Source organism: Chiloscyllium punctatum, chromosome 25 (assembly GCF_047496795.1).
Source record: "Chiloscyllium punctatum isolate Juve2018m chromosome 25, sChiPun1.3, whole genome shotgun sequence".
Classification (NCBI taxonomy): Eukaryota; Metazoa; Chordata; class Chondrichthyes; order Orectolobiformes; family Hemiscylliidae; genus Chiloscyllium; species Chiloscyllium punctatum.
The window spans coordinates 40,644,408-40,659,607 of record NC_092763.1 but is presented as its reverse complement, the minus strand read 5'-3'; the positions used below and the strand labels follow the sequence as shown (position 1 = coordinate 40,659,607).

General features: G+C 40.6%; 1 protein-coding gene across 1 annotated transcript in view; it reads left to right on the top strand.

The window, feature by feature from the left end:
• The window catches only part of LOC140495881 (probable E3 ubiquitin-protein ligase MID2), a 389,997-nt gene that overhangs the window by 121,953 nt on the left and 252,844 nt on the right, over nt 1–15,200 (top strand). The gene's annotated exons all lie outside the window — the stretch shown is intronic.

The following is a 15,200-nucleotide window of genomic DNA, read 5'->3' as shown; positions in this document are numbered from 1 at the left end:
AAATGACAGATACATTTAAAATGAAGTTTTCCTCCACATTAAAGCATTTCACCAAGATCAAAGTTTGGGAGAAGATTTGTAGCTCGGGTGCTCGTTGTTGTGGTTCTGTTCGCCGAGCTGGGAATTTGTCTTGCAAACGTTTCGTCCCCTGTCTAGGTGACATCCTCAGTGCTTGAGAGCCTCCTGTGAAGCGCTTCTGTGCTGTTTCCTCCGGCATTTATAGTGGCCTGTCTCTGCCGCTTCCGGTTGTCAGTTCCAGCTGTCCGCTGTAGTGGCTGGTATATTGGGTCCAGGTCGATGTGTTTGTTGATAGAGTTTGTGGATGAGTGCCATGTCTCTAGGAATTCCCTGGCTGTTCACTGTGAGACAGGCCACTATAAATGCCGGAGGAAACAGCACAGAAGCCCTTCACAGGAGGCTCCCAAGCACTGAGGATGTCACTAGACAGGGGACGAAACGTTTGCAACACAAATTCCCAGCTCGGCGAACAGAACCACAACATTTCACCAAGATATATAATTTGAAAACATCTTTACAGTGAAATAGGATGATAATTTTGAAACATTTATAAGTTTTTTTCTATTTTAAGTATTAAAAATTAAGGAAAAATTCAGAAAAACAAAAACAAACTTTAAAACCTTCATAAAGACAACAACAGTTTTAAAAATAAAGCTTTAGTGGCGATTCATCCTCATTATCCAGTGATTTAAGAAATTAATTACAACATTTAAAAGAATTTGTAAGATTTGCTGGAGAAAAGTTAATATTTAAAACAATTGATTTTTTTATAAGGATTTAAAACGCTGAACAGTAAAATTATTGTGTTTACAATTCTTTTAAATTCTGAACACGCTTTCAATAAATAATTTAAATAAGAGCAACAACAGCTCTTAAATATAATGACAATAGAAAAGGACATCACATCAAGCAAATTTAAGATGGAGAATTGAAGGGGACTATATAAAGAAATAATTCATGAGATATAGAATGGCTTCAGAATTACAGAAGAAACACAGAGAAGAACAAGTAAACACATTTCTTTGCTCTGTTATACCAATTACAGATCTTCTTAAAACATCAAAATATGAATAGAGACAAATATATTTGATGCTAAAGAAGAGACAGATACATTTTATTAAAAAAGAGCATTTGGCAATTGCTTCAAATCAATTATGAATTATACAATAGAGAGAGCAAGATTTAACAGAAGAATATGAGTTGCTGGAGAACCAGTTAAAAACTGTATTAATAACTTTTACACATTTCTAAAAATGCTGATTATTCTGATTGTTGGAATTTCTGATAGGTCTCATTTTAATACATTACAATCAAAAGGAGACTTCACATTGGAAAGAGCTATCCAAAAAAATGTAGAAGCTGAAAAATTCTCAGCTGGATTATTGTGTGCAATTCTGGGTGCCACATTATGTGAAGGATATGAATGTATTGAACAGGGTGTAAGAGGGATTTATAAGAAATTTCAGTTAAGTGGATATATCAGTTTTGAATGATATGTTCAGTTATGACTGTTCTCCTTAGAGACAAGTCTAAGAGCAGATATGATAAAGATTTTCAAAATAACGAGGGACGGGATAGCGTAGATAGGAAGAAACTGTTCCTAAAGGGAAATGCTGTTGGTTGCGAATCCTAACAGATTGAATGGATCGGTTAGAGGGACAGATAGAAGCGATGAGGAATTTGCAACAGCAACAGTATGTGATGGATGGCAGTTATAGGAACTGGGGAAAGTCTCAGGTACAGTCACATAAATGGGTTAACTCCAGGAAAGGTAAGATAGGTGGGCAGGTAGTGCAGGAGTCTTTTGTGGCTATCCCGATTTCAAACTAGTATGCTGTTTTGGAAAATGTAGGGGGTGATGGATTCTCGGGGGAACGTAGCACGAACAGCCAAGTTTCTGGTATTGAGACTGGCTCTGAAGCAATGAGGGGTGCATCAGGTTCCAAGAGATCAATTGTGTTAGGAGACTCTCTAGTCCAAGGTACAGACAGATGTTTCTGTGGCCAGCAGCGAAAAATCAGAATGGTGTGTTGTTTCCCTGGTGCCAGGATCAAGGATTCCTCAGAGAGGATGAAGAATGTTCTAACAGGTGAGAGGGGCCAGCAGGAGGTCATTGTCCACATTGGAACCAACGACATAGGAAGGGAAATGGTTGAGATTCTGAAGGGAGATTACAGAGAGTTAGGCAGTAATTTAAAAAGGAGGTCCTTGAGTTTAGTAATATCTGGATTACTCCCAGTGCTATGAGCTAGTGAGGACAGGAATAGGAGGATAGAACAGATGAATGCATGGCTGAGGAGCTGGTGTATGGGAGAAGGATTCACATTTTTGGATCATTGGAATCTCTTTTGGGGTAGAAGTGACCTGTACAAGAAGGACGGATTGCACCTAAATTGGAAGGGGATTTATTTACTGGCTGGGAGGATTTAAACTAGTAAGGTGGTACCCAGGGAGATAGTGAGGAAAGAGATCAATCTGAGACTAGTACAGTTGTGAACAGAAGCGAGTCAAACAGTCAGGGTAGGCAGGGACAAGGTAGGACTAATAAATTAAACTGCATTTATTTCAATGAAAGCGGCCTAATAGGGAAGGTAGATGAACTCAGGGCATGGTTAGGAACATGGGACTGGGATATCATAGCAATTACAGAAACATGGCTCAGGGATGGGCAGGACTGGCAGCTTAATGTTCCAGGATACAAATGTTCCAGGATACAAATGTTACAGGAAGGATAGAAAGGGAGGCAAGAGAGGAGGGGGAGTGGTGTTTTTGATCAGGCATAACATTACAGTTTACTGAGGAAGGATATTCCCAGAAATACATACAGGGAAGTTATTTGAGTGGAACTGAGAAATAAGAAAGGAATGATCACCTTATTGGGATTGTATTATAGACCCCTTAATAGTCAGAAGGAAATTGAGAAACCAAACTTCTAAGGAGATCTCAGCTATCTGTAAGAATTATATGGTGGTTATGGTAGGGAATTTTAACTTTCCAAACATAGACTGGGACTGACATAGTGTTAAGGGTTTAGATGGAGAGGAATTTGTTAAGTGTGTACAAGAAAATTTTCTGATTCAGTATGTGGATGTACCTACTAGAGAAGATGTAAAACTTGACCTAATCTTGGGAAATAAGGCAGGGCTGAGGTGTCAGTGGGGGAGCACTTTGGGGCCAGCGACCATAATTCTATTAGATTTAAAATAGTAATGGAAAAAGATAGACCAGATCTAAAAGTTGAAGTTCTATATTGGAGAAAGGCCAATTTTGATGGTATTAGGCAAGAACTTTTGAAAGCTGACTGGGGGCAGATATTCACAGGTAAAGGGACAGCTGGAAAATGGGAAGCTTTCAGAAATGACATCACGAGAATCCAGAGAAAGTATATTCCTGTCAGGGTGAAAGGAAAGGCTGGTAGGTATATGGAATGCTAGATGACTAAAGAAATTGAGGGTTTGGATAAGAAAAAGAAGGAAGCATATGTCAGGTATAGACAGGATAGATTGAGTGAATCCTTAGAAGAGTATAAAGGTAGTAGGAGTATATTTAAGGGGGAAATCAGGAAGGCAAAAAAGGGACATGAGATAGCTTTGGCAAACAGAATTAAAGATAATCCAAAGAGTTTTTACAAATACATTAAGAACAAGGGAGAGAATAGGGCCCCTCAAAGATCAGCAAGGCAGTCTTTGTGTGGAGCTGCAGAAAATGAGGGAGATACTAAATGAGTATTTTGCATCAGTATTTATTGTGGAAAAGGACATGGAAGATATAGACTGTAGGGAAATAGATGGTGACATCTTGAAAAATGTCTATATTACAGAGGAGGAAGTCCTGGATGTCTTGAAATGCATAAAAGTGAATAAATCCCCAGGACCTGATCAGGTGTACCCTAGAACTCTGTGGGAAGCTAGGGAAGTGATCGCTGGGCCTCTTGCTGAGATATTTGTATCATTGATAGTCACAGGTGAGGTGCTGGTAGACTGGAGGTTGGCTAACGTGGTGCCATTGTTTAAGAAAGACAGTAAGGACAAGCCAGGGAACTATAGACCAGTGAGCCTGACGTCGGTGGTGGGCAAGTTGTTGGAGGGAATCCTGAGGGACAGGATGTACATGTATTTGGAAAGGCAAGGACTGATTAGAGATAGTCAACATGGCTTTGTGTGTGGGAATTCATATCTCACAAGCTTGATTGGGTTTTTTGAAGAAGTAACAAAGAGGATTGATGAGGCCAGAGCATTAGATGTGATCTATATAGAGCTCAGTAAGGTGTTCGACAAAGTTCCCCATTGGAGACTGGTTAGCAAGGTTAGATCTCAGGGAATACAAGGAGAATAGCCATTTGGATACAGAACTGGCTCAAAGGTAGAAGACAGAGGATGGTGGTGGAGGGTTGTTTTTCAGAATGGAGGCCTGTGACCAGTGGAGTGCTACAAGGATCGGTGCTGGGTCCACTACTTTTCGTCATTTATATAAATGATTTGGATGCGAACATAAGAGGTATAGTTAGTAAGTTTGCAGATGACACCAAAATTGGAGGTCTAGTGGACAGCAAAGAAGGTTAACTCAGAGTACAACAGCATCTTGATCAGATGGACCAATGGACTGATAAGTGTCAGATGGAGTTTAATTCCGATTTTGGGAAAGAAAATCTTAGCAGGACTTATACACTTTATGGTAAGGTCCTAGGGAGTGTTGCTGAACAAAGAGACCTTGGAATGCAGGTTCAAACCTCCTTGAAAGTGGAGTCGCAGGTTGATAGGATAGTGAAGAAGGTATTTAGTATGTTTTCCTTTATTGGCCAGAGTAAAGAGTACAGGCGTTGGGAGGTCATGTTGCAGCTGTACAGGCTATTGGGTAGGCCACGGTTGGAATATTGTGTGCAATTCTGGTCTCCTTCCTATCAGAAAGATGTTGTGAAATTTTAAAGGGTTCAGAAAATACTTACAAGGATGTAGCCAGAGTTAGAGGATTTGAGCTACAGGGAGAGGCTGAACAGGCTGGGACTGTTTTCTCTGGAACGTTGGAGGCTGAGGGGGTGACCTTATAGAGGTTTACAAAATTATGAGGGGCATGGATAGGATAAATAGACAAAGTCTCTTCCATGGAGTCGAGGAGTCCAGAACTAGAGGGCATAGGTTTAGGGTGAGAGGGGAAAGATATAAAAGAGACCTAAGGGGCAGCTTTTTCACGCAGAGGATGGTACGTGTATGGAATGAGCTGCCAGAGAAAGTGGTGGAGGCTGGTACAATTGTAACATTTGAAAGGCATTTGGATGTGTATATAAATAGGAAGGGTTTGGAGGGATATGGGCCAGGTGCTTGCAGGTGGGACTAGATTGGGTTGGGATATCTGGTCAGCATGGATGGGTTGGACTGAAGGATCTGTTTCCATGCTGTTACTCTATTACTCTATGATGGCCTAGTGGTATTAATGCTAGATTGTTAATCTCGAGAATCAGGTTCTGGGGGCCTGAGTTTGAATCGGACCATGACAAATGGTAGAATTTTAATTTAATTAAGAAATCTGGAACTAAGAGTCTAATGATGACCATGATGCCATTTTCAATTGACAGAAAAACCCATCTGATTCAAGCCTTACAGCAATGTGATTAACCTTTACCTGCCCTCTGTGTAATTAGCGATGAGCAGTAAATTCTGGCCTAGCCAGTAAACCTGCATCCCATGAATAAATCAAATAAAACTCATACAAGGTTCACAAACCAGAGTGCACTGATTTTCTGTAATTTGCAAAACAGCATATGAGAGTTGAGAAATATATTTTTCACGCAGTGACTAGTTAAAGTTTGATGTGCACTGCCTGGATATGTGGTGGAGGTAGGTTCAAATGGAAACTTTCAAGTGGGTATTGGATGACTATTTGGATAGAAATAACAAACAAAATCATGTGCAATGAAAAGACAGAAGTTTGGCAGTAGGCAATAGCAGTTATTTGAAGAGCTATTGTAGACACAATGGCCCAAATTGCCTCCTTTTGTATTGTAGCCCTTTATGTTTCTGTCAACACATCCCAGGAGGATGATGCAGTGAGAAAGTCAATCAAAACTGCAAAGCTTCACCTGATAGATCAGTGCATGATGTCTTTTAATCACTGGATACTTGAAGTAACTGTTCCATCTATGGAGTTAAAAACTACATAACTGAAATAATGTCCAGCTTTATCACACCATTGCAACTTTTGTAAAGAAGTGAGCCATTTCCAGAAAATGTGCAAGGATCAAAAACAAAGGTTAAACCTGAGAATTAATTAAAGCAGAAAGTGAAAATCTATGTGTTCTGAAAGTTCATAAGTTTACTGCCTGTCTCCAGCTATGCATAACCTGTAATTTTACTACTGCACTGGAAAATTGAACTTTTAAGTAGTAAGTGATGAAGTCTTATGCAATTTCCTATGTTCCCTTTTATATTTTAAAGATATTTCTTGAGATGGGACTCAATAAGTATCATTCTTACCACTTAATCATTGCCAGAGAACTCTTTAGAATGGCTTTGCCTTCTCCCATCCTTGTACCATTACCTCAGAGGTTCCTAGACATCTGTCCTTATACAACCATGGTTACTCATGCAGATATTGTTAGATGGAGAGTTAATCAAAAACAGGATGTAGGGAGTGTTATTGAATCGATAAGGGCAGGGAATGTGGTCTGCAGAATGACTGAATTAGGTAGAATGAGAAATTCCAGTTTTCTGGCCATGGCTGAGATGTAGAGATAAAGCCAGCATCGTGTTTCCACCATGGCAAATGTTAATCTGGCCTGTGGCAAGTTTATATTGATATATTCATCAATGTGAAGTGCTTTGAATAAAGGCCTACCTCAAGATAAAGTGAACTCATGGCATCCAATTGAGAAGCTATTTAAAGGTGACATGCAGAAGTTAAGTGAGTGCTTATGTTGAACTCTGTGAGGCAAGACAGTAGGTGTGGAAAGTTGCTGTTTGGGAGTAACAATGCACAGTGATGGAAGTGAGGGTGTGAGGAGCTTGGTGCTTGAAACTGCAGGTTCTGGGGGTATCTCAGAGCCTCATTACCAGGCCCTGGGCTCTAAGGAGCCCACTGAGCCAATGAAGTGGGCTTGCTGTGCTCTCATTGGGGTCAGGCCAGAGGTTTTTCTGCCTAGGGTCTACACCAGGAGCAGCACTATGCCTCAAGCTTTCTGTCCCTGGCCATGATTGCAAGGACATGCAATGGAGGGAAAGTTCTAGTGTCTTGCTATTAGGATTTAAGCTGACAGGATAAGGTTCAGTAATAACAGAGGATAGAGTGAAGGTGAAGTTAGGGGCAAATGTGACAGTGATACAATTAGGGCAGAAGGATCAGGATCAGGTTTTGAATGTAACATAGACTATAATTTTAGTCAATCTCTTGAAATTCATCTTTTCTGAATATAATTTTATTGAAGTGGAAAGTAAGTCATTTTGGCTAGGTGGAGTTTATATTGTGCACACTTGACCAATTAGCTAAGTAGATGAGAACAACAGATGAACATGCTCCGACAGGTATGTCAGCCTTTGTTTACACAGTGCAATTATTGCCATTAGTATAGGTCTCTTTCACGTGATATTCCTGCAACATTTAAAACAGGAGGAAAGAATGTGAGGAAGGAACATTTATGCTGTCCAACATCAGAAACTGCAAGGCCAACACCAAGAAGGCCCAGAGAGACAGACTGGATACAGACATCAGGGAATGCATCTGTGAAGGCAGACACTGGTTTCTTCAATACATCCAGAGGCAAGAACAAATTATCTCTAGATGTCAGACCGGCAATGCCTAGAATAGAATGGAGAATCGACTTTTGATTCACACACAGTCATTAGTGTGTTCATTAGTTTGTTCTAATAACGAAGACATCTGAGAAGTATGTAACCAGTCATTTAACAACTGTCTTTTCCAATTATTCTTGTTTGATACCATCTTTAAAGTGGTTTGAATGTAACTGTACTATACAGCACAGTAAAGTGAGTCAATATTATCTGAAGTGCATAGATGAAGCAAGCACTGAACATATTCCACAGAACAATCATGACAGAAACAACAATTCACAAGAATGTTTAGAAACAAACGTACAAAAGTACAACTCATCACATTCAGCTCTAATGCCCTATCCCCTTTCATATTGTGAGAAAAGTAGACCACATCACAAACATTACATTTGATACTACAACAGGCCCCAGTCATTCTCAATAGTGTTAAATGATCACAGAAATAAGTTATATGTACATATTATAACAAGTGAGGCAGCAATAGAAAAATTACCCATGCAAATTTCTTTTTATAGTTTTATTTTAATCCAGGTGTAATCCCAACAACAGCAGTTGAGATGAAGGATGCCTTGTTACTTGCCTTGTTACACATGCCTTATTACTTTGGATGACGGTGGTCAGCATCCTTTTTAGTACAGAGTCTTGAGCTTTCAAATATTACTGAGGACTCCTGTACTTATTCAGAGGTGTCCTTCTCAGCTTTCTTTGCTTAACTTGTTGGGGTCAATGTTGGAAAGGATGAGGAGACACTACTAACACTGGGGTTGTTCTGAGATGGAAGGCCTGGGACTGCTGGCATGCACACCTCCTTAATCTAATGTACAATGTCGCCTCCCAATCTCCCTAAGAGGAAGTAGCTCCTGGAGAAAGCTCAAGGAGCTTCTCCACCTCGAATGTGCTAACACTGAGTTTGTTGCTAGAGCAATGGTTGAAGAGGTTCTCTTCTTCATGAACAAAGGCTTGTGCTTAAATGCCTGACACGTGGGAGAACTCACGAATTGTAAGGCCTCCTGCAGACTCCATGCAAAGCTGTCCATAACCCCTGGAATCTCTGACATAGTTTCCCAACCTCTTCAGCACATCCAAAGGGATTCTTATGGCTGCTCCAGCTTCTTTACCAAAGAAATGGAGCCATTAGGCATCTCCTGTGGCCACAACCTAGTCCTTGGCTGGTGATAACTTCTAGTGAAGAACAAAACAGATTTAGATTTTACATTTAGGATCATCTTACACTTTGAGCACATCTTCACATCCATCATGTTACCATTGTGACCACCAGAGTAATTACTGCTAGGGAAGTGATTGCTGGGTCTTTTACTGAGATATTTGTATAATCGATAGTCATAGGTGAGGTTCTGGAAGACTGGAGGTTGGCTAATGTGGTGCTAGTGTTTAAGAAAGGTGGTAAGGACAAGCCAGTGAGCCTGACATCATGGTGGGCAAATTGTTGGAGGGAATCCTGAGGGACAGGATGTACATGTATTTGGAAAGGCAAGGACTGATTAGAGATAGCCAACATGGCTTTGGGCATGGGAAATCATGTCTCACAAGCTTGATTGCGTTTTTTGAAGAAGTAACAAGGAGGATTGATGAGGGCAGAGTGGTGGACGTGATCTATATGGATTTCAGTCAGGCGTTTGACAAGGTTTCCCATTGGAGACTGGTTAGCAAGGTTAGATCTCATGGAATACAGGGAGAACTAGCCATTTGGATACAGAACTGGCTCAAAGGTAGAAGACAGAGGGTGGTGGTGGAGGGTTGTTTTTCAGAATGAAGGCCTGTGACCAGTGGACTGCCACAAGGATCGGTGCTGGGTCCACTACTTTTCATCATTTATATAAATGGTTTGGATGTGAGCATAAGAGGTATAATTAGTAAGTTTGCAGATGACACAAAAATTGGACGTGCGGTGGACAGTGAAGAAGGTTACCTTAGATTACAACAGGATCTTGGATCTGATGGGTCAATGGGCTGAGAAGTGGCAGATGGAGTTTAATTCAGATAAATGCGAGGTGCTGCATTTTAGGAAAGCAAATCTTAACAAGACTTATACACTTAATGGTAAGGTTCTAGGGAGTGTTGCTGAACAAAGAGACTTTGGAGTATAGGTTCATAGCTCCTTGAAAGTAGAGTCACAGGTAGATAGGATAGTGAAGAAGGCGTTTAGTATGCTTTCCTTTATTGGAAAGTATTGAGTGCAGGAGTTTGGAGGTCAGGTTGCAGCTGTACAGGATATTGGTTAGGCCACTGTTGGAATATTGCATGCAACTCTGGTGTCCTTCCTATTGGAAAGATGTTGTGAAACTTTAAAGGGTTCAGAAAAGATTTACAAGGATGCTGTCAATGTTAAAGGATTTGACCTATAAGGAGAGGTTGACTAGGCAAGGACTGTTTTCCCTGGAGCATCGGAGGCTGAGGGTTGACCTTACAGATGTTTACAAAATGATGAGGGGCATGGATAGGATAAATAGGCAAAGTCTTTTCCCTGGGTTGGGTGAGTCCAGAACTAGAGGACATAGGTTTACGGTAAAAGGGGAAAGATACAAAAGAGACCTTAAGGGGCAGCTTTTTCATGCAGAGGATGGTGTGAGTATGGAATGAGCTGCCAGAGGAAGTGGTGGAGGCTATTACAATCACAACATTTAAAGGCATCTGGATAGGTATATAACTCTGAAGGGTTTGGAGGGATATGGGCCTGGTGCTGGCAGGTGGGACTAGATTGCCTTCGGATATCTGGTCAGTATGGACATGCTGTACATCTCTATGACTCTATGACTTTTCCTCCTTACTCCTGTTCAGTCCAGCCTCATCACTTGTGATTAAACATGCTATCTTTTCACCAGTGAACTTCATTGCCTCCACCTTGGCTATTGAGAGGAGCGTAGAGTCAGGAATGTCTCCTCCTGTGCAGTTCTTCACATGAGTATTCAATTGTCGTGCATGACAAAAGGCACAGTTAGTGACACATCAAGTAACACCCAACTCCCTTGTCAGTTTACATCCCCATCACAGGTACAGTCCTGCTATTGAAATGTTATGTGCAAGCACACACAAAAGACAAGCTTCCACGTACTTTGGCCTCAGTTGCTAAGTGATACTAAAGCTATTCACACATTCACTCACTGGCATTGCAGCCCACTTACACATATACACGATTGGTAACCACACGGGAAGGTTACAGTTAAGGATGCAACATGGCTCTTGCTCTCGCAGAGTGGAGCAAACCATTGGCCTGTTCCCAGTACTACATCCAGCTTTGTCACAGGAATCTTCAATGAAATCTCCAGAAAAGAACACCTACTGCTGATCCTGGGGCTGGAAAACAATGTGACGGGAGGCATCACGGAATTGTGGGACTGCTCTTATTCAACCGTCATGTAGCTTGCTCAAGAAATGGAGAGTCCTCTTAGTGCTTCTAACACTGAGCTTTGCCAATCGCTAAACTGATCATATTTTCCAATAATGCTAATGTTACTGCGAAATTTAATAATAATCACATAGGGAAGGATAAAGAGAGAGAAAACAGATGGGGTGCATAGTTTAAGTCACCAAGTTGGCAATGACTGGCTGTTGACAAAATCCCAGGTGACATCAGTTTTTGCACACACACAAAGGACTCAGTTCAACCTCATCACTACGTCTCTCAATATAATCAGAATTCTTGTCCTATATTCAATATTTAACAAGAAGAGATTTTCTCCAAATACCTATTGACCAGACTAAATCTATTTTATTCAGTCTTTGCGACACACTATGTTCTCTATCAACACTGACTTCAGTTACACGTCTTAGCAATTATGTTACAATCAGATCTCTAGGTGAGGTTCCACCATTTTATAAGTTCCAGACAGGAATGCCCAGCATTATTAAGCCCTTGGGTGATGAGGGACCAACTAACTTCCCATTGTTAATCATCAGCCTCCTTGGTTGGTCACCTAAAGGTTAATTTAAAATAAAATTACTTCCCTTGTGGATCACTTTCTCCCAGGGGCAAACATAAGTTTAAAAGGAGCCAATTTAATCAGGCTTTCTTGAGTAAACAAAGAATTAGGTCATAAATGATTAAGTGCGAGAAGAATTAGTAATGCAATACACATACATACAGATTAAGAACAAGACGTGATTCCAAAAGTCTAAAAGTTAAAACAATCACATTTACGGTTCATACTCTGAATTGTTCATAGTTTGAACATTATGGCCATTTGGTGGAGGTTACCAGTAAGATTGGTTTTGTTGGCTAAACAGATGGTCTCACAATCCTTAGTTTTGTAGATTGGTTGAGATTCTGTAGCTCTGATTTCATGATTTAATAATACTCATGATTTAATTCCTCCATTTAGGGTGAAAGAGTGCCTTTCTTTTGTCCTATTTTCCATTTTTCAATTGAATTTAGCGTTCAGAGTGAGGTGTGGTCTTTGCCTGTGGTATGGGGTGACGAGGAGATAGTTATAGAGTCATAGAGTCATAGAGATGTATAGCACGGAAACAGACCCTTCGGTCCAACTCATCCATGCTGACCAGATATCCCAAATCAATCTAGTCCCATCTGCCAGCAGCCAGCCCATATCCCTCAAAACTCTTCCTATTCATATACCTATCCAGTTGCCTTTTAAATGTTGCAATTTTACCAGCCTCCACAACTTCCTCTGGCAGCTCATTCCACACACACACCATCCTCTGCATGAAAAAGTTGCCCCTTAGGTCTCTTTTATATCTTTCCCCTCTCACTCTAAACCTATGTCTTCTAGTTCTGGACTCCCCCACGTCAGGGAAAAGAGCTTGCCTATTTACCCTATCCATGCCCCTCATGATTTTATAAATCTCTATGAGGTCACCCCTCAGCCTCCAACACTGCAGCAAAAACAACCCCAGCCTATTTAGCCTCTCTCTGTAGCTCAAATCCTCCAACCCTGGCAATGTCCTTGTGAATCTTTTCTAAATCTTTTAAAGTTTCACAACATCCTGCCGATAGGAAGGAGACCAGAATTGCATGCAATATTCCAAAAGTGGCCTAACCAATGTCCTGTACAACCACAACATGACCTCCCAACTTTTGTACTCAATACTCTGACCAATAAAGGAAAGCATATCAAATGCCTTCTTCACTATCCTATCTACCTGCGACTCTACTTTCAAGGATCCATGAGCCTGCACTCCAAGGTCTCTTTGTTCAGCAACACTCCCTAGGACCTTACATTAAGTGTATAAGTTCTGCTAACATTTGCTTTTCCAAAATGCAGCACCTCGCATTTTCGGAATTAAACTCCACCTGCCACTCCTCAGCCCATTGACCCATCTGATCAAGATTCCATTGTAATCCAAGGTAACCTTCGTTGCTGTCCACTATACCCCCAATTTTGGTGTCATCTGCAAACTTACTAACTATACCTCTTAGGCTCACATTCAAATCATTTGTATAAATGATGAAAAGTAGTAGACCCAGCATCAATCCTTGTGGTCTCCAGTCTGAAAAACAACCCTCCATCAACACGCTCTGTCTTCTACCTTTAAGCCAGTTCTATGACCTTCACAATACACTAACACTTCTATATATAGGCATAGAATGTTTAGACACACGATTACACTTCAATAAAGATTAAACTGCTCTTAAACCCCTGTCCTTTTGTATTCTTTACAAAACACAATTTTTTTTGCAGTTTGGGCCAGATTCTAAAGGAGAGAGTCTTATATTGCACAGAGGATCATCAATCCCTCATAATCTCTGCAGTCACAAGAGATCTATAGACCAATTTATTTTGACTTTCTCCCACCCCACCCCCACTTTGAAGGGTCATTGTTTGAAATTCCCTTCGCATTCATGGTTGTGACATTCTATTGTTCTCTCTCCAAACAGCCACTAAATTTACATCCGCAGCCATTTGTGTCTGTATCAGCGTCTTGTAGAGAACACATTTGGAATTATAAATTTGAAATGATCACAGCACTGTGAGGTTTTAATCTGTGGTCATGACAACTGTTTTGGATTGCCCCAGGCTCTTTACAACACTGGTGTCAATTTTGTCCCTGAAATGTACTTTGTACCACACATCCATGCTATCAATAAGGATGCATATTTATACTTCTTTAACACTTGCTGACTCCATCCTTGCAACAGTTTCTCTGCTCCTGGATGGAAAGGAGTCCCTTGCTTGAAGACATTCACTTCCTCATCGAGGATCCTGACACCAACAGAAGGATAAGCCCCATAGATTTGCCTCTAATTGGTCAGCAGATGTGGGGCTTTTAATCCAAGGAATGCCCAATGCTGGTCAGTTAACTATAGGTATTTAGTTCCTCAAAGGAGATTCCTACCAGCTCTTCAGCCAGTGGGTTGATCTCTGTCACAAGTATTAAGTTTCAGCTGATGTAGCTGCTACATTATTATGGCTGCAAAATTGACTTTGAATGTAGCAGAGGCATTTGCTGCAGAAATATTTCCACTTCTATCTGAGACTACTGTGAATTCCAGTCTGTTTTGTAAAAGAGAAACCAACCACCAGCAATCAAGAAATATACACATGCTCACTTTATATTATTTTTTGTTGCCATAATTTCCGAATAGCCAAGCAAGGCTAGCAATCAAGAAAAAAAATGTTTGTTTAACAAGAAAAATAGCAGCCAGATATAGAACTGGTGGAATTCTGTGATAGGTGCTACAATATCTCAAGGTGCCAGAAGAATGTCTTGAGCTGGATCTCAGTGCCTCCAGATTCAGCAATGTTATCTGGTTCAATTTTCAATGTTGCTATTAAAGTCAGTCTGTTGTCAGCAGTAATACTGTCATGGCAATGCGCCATGAAACTAGTTGATCAATAATGGAAATGCAGTGAGAGTAGTTAATCAATAATGGAAACGCAATGAGACTAGTTGATCCTTCAGTTTACATCAGTTCCATTTTGATGGGAAGACGTACAAAGAAATCAATCTTTACACGTTAATTTTATAGGCTTATAAACTGCTTAAATACACATTGTTAAGACATTATTAACTTGACATTTGTATCCTCTTCATATTGAAAATTTGAAAATATAACTGGATAAAAAGAATTAAATTTGCATTGCAATTATTATAAGTTAAAAAAGAACTACTGTGGGACAAAAAGTGTATCTATTTTGTGGTTAGTTTCAATGCTGTCATAGAAAATAAGGGAAGAATACTGGGTAGACCCTTGTTGAGACAACAAGGGTCTTGCTCACAAGACATCCTTATGGTCTCTTTTCAGGAGGTCCTGCTGAACCACAAGTCAATCAGGTAGGAGTGGGCCAATGAAGGGAATTTCATTCAAATGAGGACCCTGGAAGAGTAAGTCTCACCTTCTGAAAGTTGTGGCCAGTTAGAGCCTGCTAGCTCTTTTACTAAACACTGTCATGGTGGAGGCCAAGACTGCTGCTGGAAAGGCAG